We start from the raw sequence: 20,672 nt of genomic DNA, 5'->3' as shown, positions 1-20,672 counted from the left end.
CTGGCCATGTTGGTGGAGTACTCGAACAACGCAACAGGGCACACAGGTCTCGCATGGAGGCCCAGTCATTGGTGGTGAAGTGGGTCAGATCCACAGTGCGACTGACCCGTGCGTGCTGCAGCTGAAACTCCACTATGGCCTGCTGCTGCTCGCACAGTCTGTCCAGCATATGCAAGGTGGAGTTCCACCTGGTGGGTACGTCGCATATGAGGCGGTGAGCGGGAAGGCCGAAGTTACGCTGTAGCGCAGACAGGCGAGCAGCGGCAGGGTGTGAACGCCGGAAGCGCAAACAGACGGCCCGCACTTTATGCAGCAGCTCTGACATGTCGGGGTAGTTGCGAATGAACTTCTGCACCACCAAATTCAGCACATGCGCCAGGCAAGGGATGTGCGTCAAACCTGCTAGTCCCAGAGCTGCAACGAGATTTCGCCCATTATCGCACACCACCAGGCCGGGCTTGAGGCTCACCGGCAGCAACCACTCGTCAGTCTGTTGTTCTATACCCCGCCACAACTCCTGTGCGGTGTGGGGCCTGTCCCCCAAACATATGAGTTTCAGAATGGCCTGCTGACGTTTACCCCGGGCTGTGCTGAAGTTGGTGGTGAAGGTGTGTGGCTGACTGGATGAGCAGGTGGAAGAAGAGGAGGAGGAAGCTGAGTAGGAGGAGGAGACAGGAGGCAAAGAATGTTGCCCTGCGATCCTTGGCGGCGGAAGGACGTGCGCCAAACAGCTCTCCGCCTGGGGCCCAGCCGCCACTACATTTACCCAGTGTGCAGTTAGGGAGATATAGCGTCCCTGGCCGTGCTTACTGGTCCACGTATCTGTGGTTAGGTGGACCTTGCCACAGATGGCGTTGCGCAGTGCACACTTGATTTTATCGGACACTTGTTTGTGCAGGGAAGGCACGGCTCTCTTGGAGAAGTAGTGGCGGCTGGGAACAACATACTGTGGGACAGCAAGTGACATGAGCTGTTTGAAGCTGTCTGTGTCTACCAGCCTAAATGACAGCATTTCATAGGCCAGTAGTTTAGAAATGCTGGCATTCAGGGCCAGGGATCGAGGGTGGCTAGGTGGGAATTTACGCTTTCTCTCAAATGTTTGTGAGATGGAGAGCTGAATGCTGCCGTGTGACATGGTTGAGATGCTTGGTGACGCAGGTGGTGGTGTTGGTGGTACATCCCATGTTTGCTGGGCGGCAGGTGCCAACGTTCCTCCAGAGGCAGAGGAAGAGGCCGAGGCGGCGGTAGCAGCAGCAGCAGAAGAGGCCGAGGCGGCGGCAGCAGCAGAAGAGGCCGAGGCGGCAGCAGCAGAAGAGGTAGCAGGGGGAGCCTGAGTGACTTCCTTGTTTTTAAGGTGTTTACTCCACTGCAGTTCATGCTTTGCATGCAGGTGCCTGGTCATGCAGGTTGTGCTAAGGTTCAGAACGTTAATGCCTCGCTTCAGGCTCTGATGGCACAGCGTGCAAACTACTCGGGTCTTGTCGTCAGCACATTGTTTGAAGAAGCTGCCTTTGGGGTGCTCGGTCCCAGATGGCAGCGGTCAGTAGCAGGCGGAGTCTCTTGGCGGCGGGTGTTCTGATTTTGCCCACTGCTCCCTCTTTTGCTACGCTGTTGGCTCGGTCTCACCACTGCCTCTTCCTTCGAACTGTGAAAGTCAGTGGCACGACCTTCATTCCATGTGGGGTCTAGGACCTCATCGTCCCCTGCATCGTCTTCCACCCAGTCTTGATCCCTGACCTCCTGTTCAGTCTGCACACTGCAGAAAGAAGCAGCAGTTGGCACCTGTGTTTCGTCATCATCAGAGACGTGCTGAGGTGGTATTCCCATGTCCTCATCATCAGGAAAAATAAGTGGTTGTGCGTTAGTGCATTCTATCTCTTCCACCCCTGGGGAAGGGCTAGGTGGATGCCCTTGGGAAACCCTGGCAGCAGAGTCTTCAAACAGCATAAGAGACTGCTGCATAACTTGAGGCTCAGACAGTTTCCCTGATATGCATGGGGGTGATGTGACAGACCGATGGGCTTGGTTTTCATGCGCCATCTGTGCGCTTTCTGCAGAAGACTGGGTGGGAGATAATGTGAACGTGCTGGATCCACTGTCGGCCACCCAATTGACTAATGCCTGTACCTGCTCAGGCCTTACCATCCTTAGAACGGCATTGGGCCCCACCAAATATCGCTGTAAATTCTGCTGGCTACTGGGACCTGAGGTAATTAGTTCACTAGGACGTGTGGCTGTGGCAGAACGGCCACGTCCTCTCCCAGCACCAGAGGGTCCACTAACACCACCACGACCATGTCCACGTCCGCGTTTCTTATTAGATGTTTTCCTCATTGTTCCCTTTCACCACAATTTTGAGAATGGCAAATTTGGGAATAGTTTTTCAACCCAGAACAAAAAGTGTGCTTTTACGGTCACTACAAATAACTTGACCAGCTAAAACAGTACAGATTTGGTTGAATAGAAATGTGAGGCCTGTTTTTTTTTTTGCGCTGTGTGACAGGTATAGGTTTAATCACAGAATTAGACTTCTATCTGCACGGTAGCGTGTGTCTTAGGTTTTTCTGAATGACACTATCAGCACCTTCAATGTAAGATATCCTTTTTGGGATAGATTTCAAGTAGGCCTCAAATACCAGAAACTAGTTATTTTGAGAATGGCAAATTTGGGAATAGTTTTTCAACTCAGAAAAAAAAATGTGCTTTTACGGTCACTAGAAATAACTTGACCGGCTAAAACAGTACAGATTTGGTTGAATAGAAATGTGAGGCCTGTTTTTTTTGGCGCTGTGTGACAGGTATAGGTTTAATCACAGAATCAGACTTCTATCTGCACGGTAGCGTGTGTCTTAGGTTTTTCTGAATGACACTATCAGCACCTTCAATGTAATGTATCCTTTTTGGGATAGATTTCAAGTAGGCCTCAAATACCAGAAACTAGTTATTTTGAGAATGGCAAATTTGGGAATAGTTTTTCAACCCAGAAAAGAAAATGTGCTTTTACGGTCACTAGAAATAACTTGACCAGCTAAAACAGTACAGATTTGGTTGAATAGAAATGTGAGGCCTGTTTTTTTTTGGGCTGTGTGACAGGTATAGTTTTAATCACAGAATCAGACTTCTATCTGCACGGTAGCATGTGTTTTAGGTTTTTCTGAATGACACTATCAGCACCTTCAATGTAAGATATCCTTTTTGGGATAGATTTCAAGTAGGCCTCAAATACCAGAAACTAGTTATTTTGAGAATAGCAAATTTGGGAATAGTTTTTCAACCCAGAAAAAAAAAAGTGCTTTTACGGTCACTAGAAATAACTTGACCAGCTAAAACAGTACAGATTTGGTTGAATAGAAATGTGAGGCCTGTTTTTTTTTGCGCTGTGTGACAGGTATAGGTTTAATCACAGAATTAGACTTCTATCTGCACGGTAGCGTGTGTCTTAGGTTTTTCTGAATGACACTATCAGCACCTTCAATGTAAGATATTCTTTTTGGGATAGATTTCAAGTAGGCCTCAAATAACAGAAACTAGTTATTTTGAGAATGGCAAATTTGGGAATAGCTTTTCAACCCAGAAAAAAAAATGTGCTTTTACGGTCACTAGAAATAACTTGACCGGCTAAAACAGTACAGATTTGGTTGAATAGAAATGTGAGGCCTGTTTTTTTTTTGCGCTGTGTGACAGGTATAGGTTTAATCACAGAATCAGACTTCTATCTGCACGGTAGCGTGTGTCTTAGGTTTTTCTGAATGACACTATCAGCACCTTCAATGTAAGATATTCTTTTTGGGATAGATTTCAAGTAGGCCTCAAATACCAGAAACTAGTTATTTTGAGAATGGCAAATTTGGGAATAGTTTTTCAACCCAGAAAAGAAAATGTGCTTTTACGGTCACTAGAAATAACTTGACCAGCTAAAACAGTACAGATTTGGTTAAATAGTAATGTGAGGCCTGTTTTTTTTTGCGCTGTGTGACAGGTATAGGTTTAATCACAGAATCAGACTTCTATCTGCACGGTAGCGTGTGTCTTAGGTTTTTCTGAATGACACTATCAGCACCTTCAATGTAAGATATCCTTTTTGGGATAGATTTCAAGTAGGCCTCAAATACCAGAAACTAGTTATTTTGAGAATGGCAAATTTGGGAATAGTTTTTCAACCCAGAAAAAAAAAAGTGCTTTTACGGTCACTAGAAATAACTTGACCAGCTAAAACAGTACAGATTTGGTTGAATAGAAATGTGAGGCCTGTTTTTTTTTGCGCTGTGTGACAGATATAGGTTTAATTACAGAATCAGACTTCTATCTGCACGGTAGCGTGTGTCTTAGGTTTTTCTGAATGACACTATCAGCACCTTCAATGTAAGATATCCATTTTGGGATAGATTTCAAGTAGGCCTCAAATACCAGAAACTAGTTATTTTGAGAATGGCAAATTTGGGAATAGTTTTTCAACCCAGAAAAAAAAAGTGCTTTTACGGTCACTAGAAATAACTTGACCGGCTAAAACAGTACAGATTTGGTTGAATAGAAATGTGAGGCCTGTTTTTTTTTTGCGCTGTGTGACAGGTATAGGTTTAATCACAGAATCAGACTTCTATCTGCACGGTAGCGTGTGTCTTAGGTTTTTCTGAATGACACTATCAGCACCTTCAATGTAAGATATCCTTTTTGGGATAGATTTCAAGTAGGCCTCAAATACCAGAAACTAGTTATTTTGAGAATGGCAAATTTGGGAATAGTTTTTCAACCCAGAAAAAAAAATGTGCTTTTACGGTCACTAGAAATAACTTGACCGGCTAAAACAGTACAGATTTGGTTGAATAGAAATGTGAGGCCTGTTTTTTTTTGCGCTGTGTGACAGGTATAGGTTTAATCACAGAATCAGACTTCTATCTGCACGGTAGCGTGTGTCTTAGGTTTTTCTGAATGACACTATCAGCACCTTCAATGTAAGATATCCTTTTTGGGATAGATTTCAAGTAGGCCTCAAATACCAGAAAGTAGTTATTTTGAGAATGGCAAATTTGGGAATAGTTTTTCAACCCAGAACAAAAAGTGTGCTTTTACGGTCACTACAAATAACTTGACCAGCAAAAACAGTACAGATTTGGTTGAATAGAAATGTCAGGTCTATTTTTTAGGCGCTGGGTGACAGGCTCAACTTGCCCCTGATGTAGTATATTGCCAAAAAATAACCACACTGTTGATGGTTAAATGCACTTGGGTGACACAGGCTCAGCCTGCACCAGATGTAGTATATGGCCAAAAAATAACCAGACTGTTGATGGTTAAATGCACTTCGGTGACACAGGCTCAGCCTGCACCAGATGTAGTATATGGCCAAAAAATAACCAGACTGTTGATGGTTAAATGCACTTGGGTGACACAGGCTCAGCCTGCACCAGATGTAGTATATGGCCAAAAAATAACCAGACTGTTGATGGTTAAATGCACTTCGGTGACACAGGCTCAGCCTTCACCAGATGTAGTATATGGCCAAAAAATAACCAGACTGTTGATGGTTAAATGCACTTCGTTGACACGGGCTCAGCCTGCACCAGATGTAGTATTTGGCCAAAAAATAACCAGACTGTTGATGGTTAAATGCACTTCTGTGACACAGGCTCAGCCTGCAGCTGATGTAGGATATAGCACAAAATAACCACACTATTGATGGTTAAATACACTTGGTGATGGCTTGTGCTGGCGCACCACAAGTCACAAAATGGCCGCCGATCACCCCAGAAAAAAAGTGATCTAAAAACGCTCTGGGCAGCCTCAAAAAAGTGAGCAAGTCAATATTAGCACTTCAATGATCCACAGCTGCAGATCGATCACAGAATGAAGTCTTTTGGAGGAGTTAATCTGCCTAATCTCGCCCTAACGTCGCAGCTGCAACCTCTCCCTATGCTTGAATCAGCAGAGTGACGTGCAGCGCAACGTGACCCAAGCTTATATAGAGGCTGGGTCACATGCTGCACTGGCCAATCACAGCCATGCCAATAGTAGGCAAGGCTGTGATGGCCTCTTGGGGCAAGTAGTATGACGCTTGTTGATTGGCTGCTTTGCAGCCTTTCAAAAAGCGCCAAGAAAGCGCCGAACACCGAACCCGGACTTTTACGAAAATGTTCGGGTTCGGGTCCGTGTCACGGACACCCCAAAATTCGGTACGAACCCGAACTATACAGTTCGGGTTCGCTCATCCCTATTCCTTGGTCAATTGCTCCACGTCCTAACATGTGCAGCAGCTATTTTAGGAAGAAAATTTCGAATAATTCCTGAAATTCAGATTGAATTCCACTTTGTCAGCTTCGATTTGCTCATCTCTAAATAGCATGTATTTAAAAATGTAGCCTAGCCAATGAGTTACTCAATAAAATGTATTTGTAAATTGTCATTCTTATTTTTATGATGTTTTATTCAAATTACAATTGGTGTAATAAATATTTGATAGTATTAGGCTACTTTCACACTTGCGTTTGGTGCGGATCCGTCATGGATCTGCACAGACGGTTCCGTTCAGATAATACAACCATCTGCATCCGTTCAGAACGGATCCGTTTGTATTATCTTTAACATAGCCAAAACGGATCCGTCTTGAACACCATTGAAAGTCAATGGAGGACGGATCCGTTTTCTATTGTGCCAGATTGTGTCAGTAAAAACGGATCCGTCCCCATTGACTTACATTGTGTGTCAGAACGGATCTGTTTGGCTCAGTTTCATCAGACGGACACCAAAACGCTGCAACCAGCGTTTTGGTGTCTGTCTCCAAAGCGGAATGGAGACTGAACTGCTGCATTCTGAGCGGATCCTTTTCCATTCAGAATGCATTAGAATGCAAACTGATCCATTTTGGACCGCTTGTGAGAAAAACTGAACGGATCTCACAAACGGAAAGCCAAAACACGAGTGTGAAAGTAGACTTAATTGTGTCTTGAGCGCCAAATAATTATATATCTAATTACATAAAAAGACTTTATTCCTGGAGTTTGTGTAGAGTCCAAGCATAGACAGGTTGGAGCTGTTGCAGCACAAGAGTAATCTGCACAATATAAGGCAAGTGATGTTACAGTTCTGGCTGATCGATATACAGTAAGCGCATACAATAGTATAAGATATAAAATTATTAGTTATGCATTTCTTTACATGTCTTCCCATGTCTCTAAATCTGGAACCTCAATTGAATTAAAGAGTTTACATAAACTATAGGTAACACTAAATAGAAGAGAAATAATGTAACATCATTTAGAAGTTAGCAGAAGGTAGCAATAAAGACAAATATGGAAAGGAAAACTGATACCAAAAACAGATATAGAGGCATAATGTTATCCATATTGCTTAGTAGAAAAGAGATTATATTAATGCTGTTATTATGTAGAATAAAAAAATTAAAAAAGGCAGCGCTTTCACATGGCCTAGGCTGCGATACCAAGCACACGTGCTATAGAATGTACGGCACTGTGCTTGATGAGCAGCAAGAAGGCTATGGCAGTCACAGAACCCATCAATCAGATACCATACTTCCCAACCTTCCTTGATCCGCCTGGACAGTCCCGGATTTCAGTGGCAGTCCCGCGGTTCCAGAACGGCTGACATATGTCCCGCTCTCAGCTGTCTCTGCATCCATAGGTAAAAGAGACAGCTGATTGTAATGGTAAGCAATGAGATGTCCGCTGCCCGCTTCACCATGCAGCTCAGCAGCCAGCACTCTATAACAGCAGCAAGATGTCCTCACACATCACGCTGCTGGTCTGTGTAGGAGGATCTGGGGATCAGCCTCTGCTCCTCTGACACAGACCAGCAGCGCAATGACTGGCAGTTTACCGCTGCTGCTGGGGAGTGCCAGCATCTGAGCTGGGAGCATCAAAGTCTGTGAAGGTTCTCATTTATCCAGGTCATGGTATATCCGTAAATAATAAATCAAGGCAACTGGACTTACTGTAGATTTCTTGAAAATGTTTCACTCGTTCTTCCAACGAGCTTTCTCAATTCTGAGTGACTGTACAAGAACTCTCTGGGATTAAATATGTAACTGAATCAACATCTGGTAATTATACCCAGCATGGGGTCAGAGGTCATTATACCCAGAATGGGGTCAAAGGTGTTGATTCCATTATCCTAATTGGAGTTAGTAGGTGAAAATGACCTCCCAGAGAAAGGTGTCAAGACAGCATTGTATGTGGCAGACATATTGCAACACATTTTTGGGGGAAAACCCTTAAACTTGTACGAGAATATGAAAAGACGGCAAGAAAACTGGCAGACTATAGAAACCACCTGCGTTTCAACCTCAGATGCCGAAAACTGGGGCTGGTACCATGCATCATCCGTTTGGACTCCACGGTGAAGGGTCACAGAGCTGAGATGATTCTACAAAAAGCCCAGAAGCAACTACTAAATGAACGGATACGACAGACCCAATTCACAGTTGAAGCCTTGAAACAAACTATCAGTCAGCTGGAAGAGGACCTGACTTTGCAGCTACCCACTGAAACGTGGAGGCAAGTAGCAGATTTCACAGTACATGCACAGCTAGCTCAGCACACTATGAGCCAGGAGAGGCAGAAGAACAAGTTCTGCATTTTGTTATCCCGAACTGCAAACAGCCATACCAGTGAGGAACTGACATGGAGGCGAAAGAAGGAAACAAGGACAGTGCAAAACAAAGAGAAATAGGTGCAGAATCTTTCAGACCGGGTTCTCACCCAGCCTGAGATGGATGTCCTTGCTAAAGGGTTGAATTTCGCAATCACACCAAGAACCATACCAATAGTTTATATTATTTCAGCCACTGAAGCTTCAATCCACAGCAACAAAGTACCACAGGGTGAGGCTGAACAACTTCGCCTTAAAGTGTATGCAGCTCTGGCCAGTGCCAAACCACCTCCTTCAAACTTGATTAGAGGAGAAAGGAAGGTGGTTACATCCCTGAAGAAAGACACAAACATCACCATCCTGCCTGCGGATAAAGGAAGATGTACGGTTGTACTTAATACATCTGACTACGATGCCAAGGTGACCACACTCCTGGATGATAACAACACATATGAGGCCCTAAGACGAGACCCAACCAGTGGCTACAAGAAGAAGGTTATAGAACTACTACAACAACTAGAAAAGGACAAAATCATTGATCGGGCCATGTATCATCGCCTCTACCCTGGGGAAGCCCCTCCATGTATTTATGGACTTCCTAAGATACATAAGGATGGGACCCCTCTCAGGCCAATTGTCAGCAGCATCAACTCTGTGACCTACAATGTGGCAAAATACTTAGCCAAAATCCTAGCGCCCTTGGTTGGAAAAAGCACAACATCACATACAGAACTCTCAGGATTTCACCACCAAAATCCAGAACTTTGTATTGGGCACAGAAGAAACAATGGTCTCCTATGATGTTACATCCCTCTTCACCTGCATACCCACTACAGAGGCAATTGAAACAGCCAGGAAACAGTTGCTACTAGACAACACCTTAGGCTGCAGAACAGAACTTAGCCCAGACCAAGTGTGTGCCTTACTGGAGCTTTGTCTGAGTACCATCTACTTCAAGTATAAGGACAAGTTCTACAAGCAAAAACATGGCTTTGCTATGGGATCACCAGTCTCACCTATTGTAGCGAACCTGTATATGGAGGAAGTAGAAAGGAAAACCCTGACCACTTTCATGGGAATTACACCGAGTCATTGGTTCAGATATGTGGATGACACTTGGGTTAAAATTCATAAACAAGAGTTACAGACTTTCACCGACCACATCAACTCAGTGGATCATAACATTAATTTCACGCGGGAAGATATGCAGAACAACAAACTGGCGTTTCTGGACTGTCTTATAACAGTGGAAGAGGGAAGGAAGCTGGGAATAGAGGTCTATCGAAAACCAACACACAGACCAGTACCTGCTATTTGATTCCCACCATCATCTAGACCACAAACTGGGAGTCATCCAGACTCTACACCACCGGGCAGAGAAAATCCCCACCAGCACAGAGGCCAAGGCGAAGGAATTCAAACACCTCAGAGGGGCACTTAAAACTTGTGGGTATCCAGATTGGGCCTTTGTCAAAACAGAAGGAAGGAGAAGAAAGAGCACCAAGACTACCAGTGAGGGCGAGAAGCATGACAGACGCAAGAATATGGTTATCCCATATGTAGCTGGGGTGTCTGAGAAATTCAAAAGGATTTTTAATAAACATCACATCCCTGTCTGCTTTAAACCCAGCAACACAATGAGGCAACAACTGGTTCACCCAAAAGACCCAATGCCTAAACACAAGATGGACAACATTGTGTACGCAGTCCAGTGCAATGAGGAATGCTCAGAACTGTATATCGGCGAAACAAAACAACAATTACATCAGCGTATGGCTCAGCATAGAAGAGCCAAAACCTCTGGTCAAGATTCAGCCGTGTACTTACATCTAAAAGAAACAGGTCACACCTTTGAAGACAGTCAAGTACGTGTTTTGGATAAGGAGGCCGATTGGGTGAAGGAGGCCATCTACGTAAAAATGGAGAAGCCAAGCTTGAATAGAGGCGTGGGGGTTAGACATCTATTGTCTGCCACATACAATGCTGTCTTGCTGTCTTGACACCTTTTTCTGGGAGGTCATTATCACCTACTGACTCCAATTAGGATAATGGAATTAGTAGGTGAGTATTTACAGTTTTTTTTTTTACTTCCTGTGAAGGGCACATATCTGGCGTAACCACTGTGAGGGGACAAATGTCTAGGCATAATTACTGTGACGGGGCACATATCTGGCATAACCACTGTGAGGGGGCAAATATCTCGGCACAGTTACTGTGAGGGGGCACATGACTGGCATAACCTTATATACAAAAGAAGAGAGGGCATCTCATGAGGGTAGTGTCACTGGTGGAAATACCTCAAATAACATACTTACCTGACTGAATGTAGATATGGTCCTTAATATGCTAAAAAAAATTAAAAGTGATCAAGGCCCCAAGTCCAGATGGATTACACCCTAGAGTTCTAAAGGAACGTCGTTCAATTATTGCTTTGCCTCTGTTCATAATATTTACAGATTCTTTAATGACAGGCATTGTACCAAGAGACTGGCGCAAGGCGAATGTGGTGCCCATTTTTAAAAAGGGTGTCAGGTGTTCACCGGGAAATTATAGACCAGTAAACTTAACATCCATTGTGGTAAAAATATGTGAGGGCCTTCTACAGGACTACGCTACATACAGGATTATGTAACTGTCAATAATATAATAAGTGATTTGTTTTTATGAGGAGGTGAGTAGAAGCCTGGACAGAGGGAAGGCTGTCAATATTGTGTTTTTGGACTTTTCAAAGGCGTTTGATACTGTCCCACCTGGACGACTAATGGGTAAATTGAGGTCTATTGGATTGAAAATTGTCTTCATGATCGTATCCAAAGAGTTGTGGTCAATGATTCCTACTCTGAATGATCCCCGTTTATAAGTGGTGTACCTAAAGGTTCTATGCTGGGTCCGCTATTATTTAACTTATTTATTAATGACATAAAGGATGGGATTAATAGTGCTGTTTCTATTTTTGCAGATGACACCAAACTTTGTAATACAGTCGAGTCAATGGAAGATGTTAATAAGTTACAAGCTAACTTGGTCAAACTTACTGTTTGGGCCTCCACTTGGCAAATGAGGCTCAATATAGATAAATATAAAGTTATGCACTTGGGGGGATAATAATCTGCATGCAGCATATATCCCAAGGGGAGTAAAACTGGAAGAGTCACTTGTTGAGAAGCATCTGGGTGTATTAGCGATCATAGACTAAATAATAGTGTCACGGATGGTGTTGCAGAAAGCTGGAACTTATAAATAAACATCCGACTGGCTTGATCACAAACTAAGGAGCATATGGGTGAGCACTATAAAACCCCTAGACCTCTCCCTGACTGCTATGCCCATGCATAGGTCTTTATGGTAGAAGATTGCATGCCCACGTACCTTATACTGTGTGACACCTGAAAACCCTATAATAGTGAGGGGACACGACCACCGGCTCCCTGCACTTAATACGGACTGAGTCAGGGTCACCTAGAATGAAGCCAGCAAGGAAACAGAAATAAAGGAAAAGGACTTATCTGAGGAATCAGCAGTAGCAGCCTCCAGCAGTAAACAACTCATCCAGGAAGAAGTATAAACCGCAAAGTGAGGTAGTATGGGAGGGAATATAAAGGGAGACAATTAGTGTAAATAGGTGACAGCTGTGAGAAGGAAAGGAGATGACAAAGTGAAACCAAAACAAAGAACCTCATGCAAGAGGTAGAGAAGAACGTCTAAGGCTACTTTCACACTAGCGTTCGGGTGTCCGCTCGTGCGCTCCGTTTGAAGGGGCTCACGAGCGGTCCCGAACGCATCCGTCTGGCCCCAATGCATTATCAGTGGAGGCGGATCCACTGAGAATGCATCCGCCTGCCAGCGTTCAGCCTCCGTTCCGCTCAGTGAGCGGACACCTGAACGCTGCTTGCAGCGTTCGGGTGTCCGCCTGGCCTTGCGGAGGCGAGCGGATCCGTCCAAACTTACAATGTAAGTCAATGGGGGCGGATCCGCTTGAAGATGACACCATATGGCTCAATCTTCAAGCGGATCCGTTCCCCATTGACTTACAATGTAAAGTCTGAACGGATCCGCTCAGACAACTTTCACACTTAGAAAATTTTCTAAGTTTTAATGCAGACGCATACGTTCTGAACGGATGCGAACGTCTGCATTATCGGAGCGGATCCGTCTGATGAAACATCAGACGGATCCGCTCCGAACGCAAGTGTGAAAGTAGCCTAACAGACCTTCTCACAGAACTGGCGGTGACAAACAGCATGCAATGCCAGTCAGCTGCCTCTAAGGCCAACAGAATTTTGTCTTGTATTAAAAGAGGTATGGAGTCGCGGGACAGCGATGTAATATTGCCACTATACAAAGTGTTGATGTGGCCTCAACTGGAATATGCTGTTCAGTTTTGGGCACCAGTCCATAAAAAGGATGCCCTGGAGTTAGAAAAAGTACAGAGGAGAGCAACTAAACTCATAAAGGGCCTGCAAGATCTTAGTTATGAGCAAAGATTAAATGAACTGAATTTGTTTAGCCTTGAAAAAAGATGTCTAAGGGGGGACATGATTAACCTGTACAAATATATAAACAGACCATGCAAAAAAAAACAAGGGAAGCTATTCTGTGTTAAACCCCCTCAAAAAACAATGGGTCACTCCCTACGACTGGAGAAAAAAAGATTCAGTCATAAGAGACGACAAGCATTCTTTACAGTAAGGTCTGTGAACCTCTGGAATAGCCAGCCGCAGTAGCTGGTCACTAGAGTGAATTTCATATTTTGAAATTCGTTCACGCTTTGTTTACTGGTAAAAGGTGAATCGCGTTATGGATTCCATTACCATGGATCATAACGCAATTCTATGATGGAATGCATAACAGAATGCCTTTAGAAGCATTCAGTTATTCATTCCGTCATAATAGAAGTCTATGGGCTGCATAACGGATCTGTCCTGTTTCCGTTATGCAGGGGAGTCATAGAATTGCGTTTTTGTCCGTGGTAATGGAATCCATAACGCAATTCACCTTTTACCAGTAAACGAATTGCAAACAAATTTCATAACCGGAAATTCGCTCATCTCTACTGGTCACAGCAAATACAGTAGATGGCTTCAAAAAAGATTCAGATGACTTTTTAATTCAAAATAACATTGAGGCTTTGACAATGTATAGAAATCTTATTCTACACACCCTTTCCCTTTGGCCGAACCCCTTTTTAAAAGGAGGATGGACATTCATCCAGGGATCGATATAGCAGGTTGGACTTGATGGACTTTTGTCTTTTTCCAACCTTAACAACTATGTAACTACTGTGAGGGGGCACATATCTGGGCGTAATTACTGTAAAGGGGCACATATCTAGCCATAAATACCGTTATGTGGCACATATCTGGCCATAAATACTGTGAGGGGGCACATATCTGGCCATAGCAACTGCGAAGGGGGCACATCTGTGCATAACTACTTTGAGGGAGAACACTGTGGGCATTACTACTATGAAGGGGGCACAATGGGGGATTAACTACTGTGTGCTGACACAAAGGGGGGGTGACTACTATGTGGGGGCATTAAGGTAATGTATATAATTATGTTTTGGGCGGAATTAGAGGTGTGGCTTAGTATGAAAACACGCACATATTGTCCCTCTTTGTGCTTTTCAAAAGTTGGGAAGTATGCAGATACTGATGACTAAGGCCTCATGCACACCGCCGTTGTTTTGGTTCGCATCCGAGACACAGTTTTTGCAGCTCGGATGCGGACCCATTCACTTCAATCGGGCCGCAAAAGATGCTGTCCGCATCCGTTGCTCCGTTCCGTGGCCCGCCCCAAAAAATATAACATGTCCTATTCTTGTCCGCGCTTTGCATACAAGAATAGGCAGTTATATTAAAGGCTGTCCGTACCGTTCCGCAAATTACCGAACGCGCATGGACGCCATCCGTGTTTTGCGGATCCGCGATTTGCACACCACAAAACACACAACGGTCGTGTGCATGTAGCCTTATCCAGAGGATAGGTCATCAGTATTTAAATCCCAGAAAACCGTTTTAACTGTGTGCTGCCTGGATCTCAAAAAACTGCTAGATTTCAAAAACACTTATTATTCAATCATGACTAAGCATACTTCCACTTCAACACACTTTAAGTCATCTGTGAACCTTAAAGGGGTGGGGGGGTGTCCATCTTAACATTTATGGCATTTCCATAGAATATAACATAAATGTCCAATAGATGCAGATCATCTTCTTGTTGGGAATCCTAATAACTCCTTTAAAGGAGTAATCACATCTCAACATTTATGGCATTCATGGGATGGGAGGAGGTATGAATGATGTCTGTCTCAGCTGCGCTCATGATGAATGTTCGTATATTTATGTGGGATTGATCAAGAAATATTGTAAAAGATTTTGAAAGTTACTTCACCAGTGGTTTATGAGTATTACATGTATTGCTCACTGAAACATGTCATCTATATTCTGAGGTAAATGGATAATGCAAGTCTGCTCTTTTGAAAGACTCACAGGATGGGTCCCATCTAAGGGCTCTTTCACACCTGCGTTATTGTCTTCCGGCATAGAGTTCCGTCGTCGGGACTCTATGCCGGAAGAATACTGATCAGGATTATCCTAATGCATTCTAAATGGAGAGAAATCCGTTCAGGATGCATCAGGATGTCTTCAGTTCCGGTACGGAACGTTTTTTGGCCGGAGAAAATACCGCAGCATGCTGCGCTTTTTGCTCCGGCCAAAAATCCTGAAGACTTGCCGCAAGGCCGGATCCGGGATCAATGCCCATTGAAAGGCATTGATCCGGACCCGGCATTAAGCTAAACGTCGTTTCGGCGCATTGCCGGACCCGACATTTAGCTTTTTCAGAGTGGTTACCATGGCTGCCGGGACGCTAAAGTCCTGACAGCCATGGTAAGTGTAGCGGGGAGCGGGGGAGCAGTGTACTTACCGTCCGTGCGGCTCCCCGGGCGCTCCAGAGTGACGTCAGGGCGCCCCAAGCGCATGGATCACGTGATCACATGGATCACGTCATCCATGCGCATGGGGCGCTCTGACGTCATTCTGGAGCGCCCGGGGAGCCGCACGGACTGTAAGTATACCGCTCCCCCGCTCACCGCTCCTACTATGGCAACCAGGACTTTAATAGCGTCCTGGGTGCCATAGTAACACTGAAAGCATTTGGAAGACGGATGCGTCTTCAAATGCTTTCAGTACACTTGCGTTGTTACGGATCCGGAGTGTAATTCCGGCAAGTGGAGTACACGCCGGATCCGGACAACGCAAGTGTGAAAGAGGCCTAACCTGAAAACATGGCCCCATCTCACTGCCACTATCAATGTACAGGGTGGGCCATTTATATGGATACACCTTAATAAAATGGGAATGGTTGGTGATATTAACTTCCTGTTTGTGGCACATTAGTACACTGCGTGCAGAATTATTAGGCAAATGAGTATTTTGACCACATCATCCTCTTTATGCATGTTGTCTTACTCCAAGCTGTATAGGCTCGAAAGCCTACTACCAATTAAGCATATTAGGTGATGTGCATCTCTGTAATGAGAAGGGGTGTGGTCTAATGACATCAACACCCTATATTAGGTGTGCATAATTATTAGGCAACTTCCTTTCCTTTGGCAAAATGGGTCAAAAGAAGTACTTGACAGGCTCAGAAAAGTCAGAAATAGTGAGATATCTTGCAGAGGGATGCAGCACTCTTAAAATTGCAAAGCTTCTGAAGCGTGATCATCGAACAATCAAGCGTTTCATTCAAAATAGTCAACAGGGTCGCAAGAAGCGTGTGGAAAAACCAAGGCGCAAAATAACTGCCCATGAACTGAGAAAAGTCAAGCGTGCAGCTGCCAAGATGCCACTTGCCACCAGTTTGGCCATATTTCAGAGCTGCAACATCACTGGAGTGCCCAAAAGCACAAGGTGTGCAATACTCAGAGACATGGCCAAGGTAAGAAAGGCTGAAAGACGACCACCACTGAACAAGACACACAAGCTGAAACATCAAGACTGGGCCAAGAAATATCTCAAGACTGATTTTTCTAAGGTTTTATGGACTGATGAAATGAGAGTGAGTCTTGATGGGCCAGATGGATGGGCCCGTGGCTGGATTGGTAAAGGGCAGAGAGCTCCAGTCCGACTCAGACGCCAGCAAGGTGGAGGTGGAGTACTGGTTTGGGCTGGTATCATCAAAGATGAGCTTGTGGGGCCTTTTCGGGTTGAGGATGGAGTCAAGCTCAACTCCTAGTCCTACTGCCAGTTTCTGGAAGACACCTTCTTCAAGCAGTGGTACAGGAAGAGGTCTGCATCCTTCAAGAAAAACATGATTTTCATGCAGGACAATGCTCCATCACACGCGTCCAAGTACTCCACAGCGTGGCTGGCAAGAAAGGGTATAAAAGAAGAAAATCTAATGACATGGCCTCCTTGTTCACCTGATCTGAACCCCATTGAGAACCTGTGGTCCATCATCAAATGTAAGATTTACAAGGAGGGAAAACAGTCCACCTCTCTGAACAGTGTCTGGGAGGCTGTGGTTGCTGCTGCACGCAATGATGATGGTGAACAGATCAAAACACTGACAGAATCCATGGATGGCAGGCTTTTGAGTGTCCTTGCAAAGAAAGGTGGCTATATTGGTCACTGATTTGTTTTTGTTTTGTTTTTGAATGTCAGAAATGTATATTTGTGAATGTTGAGATGTTATATTGGTTTCACTGGTAAAAATAAATAATTGAAATGGGTATATACTTGTTTTTTGTTAAGTTGCCTAATAATTATGCACAGTAATAGTCACCTGCACACACAGATATCCCCCTAAAATTACTAAAACTAAAAACAAACTAAAAACTACTTCCAAAAATATTCAGCTTTGATATTAATGAGTTTTTTGGGTTCATTGAGAACATGGTTGTTGTTCAATAATAAAATTAATCCTCAAAAATACAACTTGCCTAATAATTCTGCACTCCCTGTATATGTGAGGGGGGAAACTTTTCAAGATGAGTGGTGACCATGGCGGCCATTTTGAAGTTGGCCATTTTGAATCCAACTTTTGTTTTTTCAATAGGAAGAGGGTCATGTGACACATCAAACTTATTGGGAATTTCACACGAAAAACAATGGTGTGCTTGGTTTTAACGTAACTTTATTCTTTCATGAGTTATTTACAAGTTTCTCTTTGTTTACAGCCATTGACATGTCGCCGAGGTTAACACGTGAGAAGCGGATCTAAATTGTGTTGATGTCTGGTGAACGCAGTAACCAGGCCATTGCAGCAGATTTCAATGCAAGACACCCTACGAGACCACCCATCTCCCATGCTACAGTTAGCAAACTGCTTGCTAAGTTTCGTGAAACTGGTTTAGTGTTGGATTTGCCAAAATGTGAACGCATTAAATTTGTCTCTTAAGAAGAAACATCAGTGGCTGTCCTAGCTTCATTCAGCAAGAGCCCACAGCGTAGCACTCGCCGCATGTCGTGGCATTAGTCGAACATCCCTTCGGCTGATATTAGCTACTCACAAATGGCACCCTTACAAACTCCAGCTACTGCAGCATCTCAACGAGGATGACCCAGATCGGCGCACTGAATTTGCAGAATGGGCAAAACAAAAATTGGAACAGGACCCTCAGTTTACGCAGAAGATTTTGTTCAGTGATGAGGCAAACTTTTATGTGAATGGTGAAGTTAACAAACAAAACCACCGCTATTGGTCTGACACTAACCCACATTGGATAGATCCCTCCAAGACTGTCGGAAGAAAAATAATTGATGGTATGGTGTGGTATATGGGGTACAAAGATAGTGGGGCCATTCTTCATCAATGGAAACCTCAAGGCCACTGGATATGCGAAATTGCTACATGATGATGTGTTTCCCTCTTTATGCACTGAAGCTGGCATGTTCCCTGAGTTTTTCCAGCAAGATGGTGCACCACCACATTATGGGTGTCAGGTCCGAGCATTCCTAGATGAACAGTTTCCTGGAAAGTGGATTGGTCATCGTGTGCCAGTTGAATGGCCCCCAAGGTCTCCCGATCTGACCCCCTTAGACTTTTATCTTTGGGGTCATCTGAAGGCAATTGTCTATGCTGTGAAGATACGAGATGTGCAGCACCTGAAACTACGGATACTGGAAGCCTGTGCTAGCATTTCTCCTGCGGTGTTGCTATCAGTGTGTGAAGAGTGGGAGAAGAGGGTTGCATTGACAATCCAACACAATGGTCAGCACATTGAACACATTTTATAAGTGGTCAGAAACTTGCAAATAACTCATGAAAGAATAAAGTTACGTTAAAGCCAAGCACACCATTGTTTTTCGTGTGAAATTCCCAATTCCTATTGAAAAAACGAAAGTTGGATTCAAAATGGCCGACTTCAAAATGGCCGCCATGGTCACCACCCATCTTGAAAAGTTTCCCCCCTCACATATACTAATGTGCCACAAACAGGAAGTTAATATCACCAACCATTCCCATTTTATTAAGGCGTATCCATATAAATGGCCGACCCTGTACAACTCTCATCATCCACTTTTATAGAAGTTCCGTGTGTTCTTACTTGGAAATTTCTTGAACTCATATAGAATTGAAAAAGCAGACCCGTGCAAGCGCAGCCACATCTACATTAACAGAGGCAATGAGACTGGGCCTTGCCCTTGAGATACGGATGCAATGCTCATCTTGATTCTTAGCGCATTAAGAAAACAATGGCAACAATTATTTAATTGACTTTGCCAATGGCTTTCAATAGCTTTTGTGCTATGACTTGATATTGAGACTAAAATTTAGAACTGCTACATCTGTAGGTTGGATTTGTTTGCACCTATCTGATATTTATGGCATATCCTGTGAATATTCCATAAATGTGGAGATGGGAATACTCCTTTGGAGGAGTTAATAGGATTCCCAACATTATGCTGATCATATCAAGTCTTCAGTCTTTACCATAGGAGCATTAAACAGATATAATTGAAATTAGTGTAAAGCAGAGTGTAATTAGTAGGGTGAATGGACGTTTTGGGTGCTCCAGAGTCCACGATGACCTTCCATTTGAAAAGTTGAGGATCCTTAACTACACAACCCTTTTAAGGAACCACCAATTATGAGAAGTATTCAGGGCTATAACACATATGGACCTCTATTTCATATCAAAATCAGAATCCAGTTCTTGGAAAAGAAAAAACAAAACAAAATGAAAACCATTCTTTAGACCAAGTTGACAAAAAATATATATGGAACATGAAGAAGTTTTGTGCCTTCTCATCTTATTACTGGCCAAACAGACCCACTTCCAGCTTTAGTTGTCTACATTTGTTATTGTCATAATGTTGTTTGTTATATTGTTTCTATTGGATTTTTGCTTCTCTATATTTTCTGCTATCCACTGAACAAATAAGGTTTTAATGATTCTATCTTTCAAGATCTCTATAAATGTAGACATAATACCAAGTTCAATATCTGTATCTATTCTTTTGAGCATTACGCTGTGAATGAATATCTCCTTTCTGTTTAGGAGATTCCAATCTTAATATTGCTATTCATCTTTATTTATGAACACATAACACCTTGTTAAATATATCTTTCAAGTTATATTACCTCTGTCACATGTGACCTCTGGAGGATGATGCCTCCCTCTATCTTGCGAAGATCCACATCTCCATCTATTTATTTGCTGTGTATACCCATTTGCTGAGTTTCAATTGACTTGGATAAAGCCTTGACAAGGGTGACGGTTCTTTACATAAACTTTAGTTTTCTACTTCAATTCCCTGCAGATTGGCTTCATAACATTTTATATTTATTTCAGTTTGGTGAATAACTGGAGAACGTTAGCAATGTAGAGCCTGTTATCCTTTTCTGGAAGAGAAAATAAATACATCAGTTCAGTAGATTTTAATATTTTTTTTCATGGTTACTTCCTGATGGCTCCTTTAGAGGGGCATGTGATCAGGCTTGTACTGTACTGTAAGTCAAACTTCTCCTCCCCCTGCCACGATTATATGGCAACAACCACAGAGAGTTAAATCTTAGTGCTGGACTTTGGTCTTGGAGCAGCCATATCTGGTAGTCTAATATAA

General features: G+C 43.6%; 1 pseudogene; it reads left to right on the top strand.

Annotated features, from left to right (window-relative positions):
- LOC120988945 overlaps positions 1-11,662 on the top strand; it is a 55,740-nt pseudogene extending 44,078 nt beyond the window's left edge.
- Positions 11,663-20,672: the final 9,010 nt, after the last annotated feature.

Source organism: Bufo bufo, chromosome 1, assembly GCF_905171765.1.
Source record: "Bufo bufo chromosome 1, aBufBuf1.1, whole genome shotgun sequence".
Classification (NCBI taxonomy): domain Eukaryota; kingdom Metazoa; phylum Chordata; class Amphibia; order Anura; family Bufonidae; genus Bufo; species Bufo bufo.
This window is presented reverse-complemented; position numbering and strand designations above follow the sequence as displayed.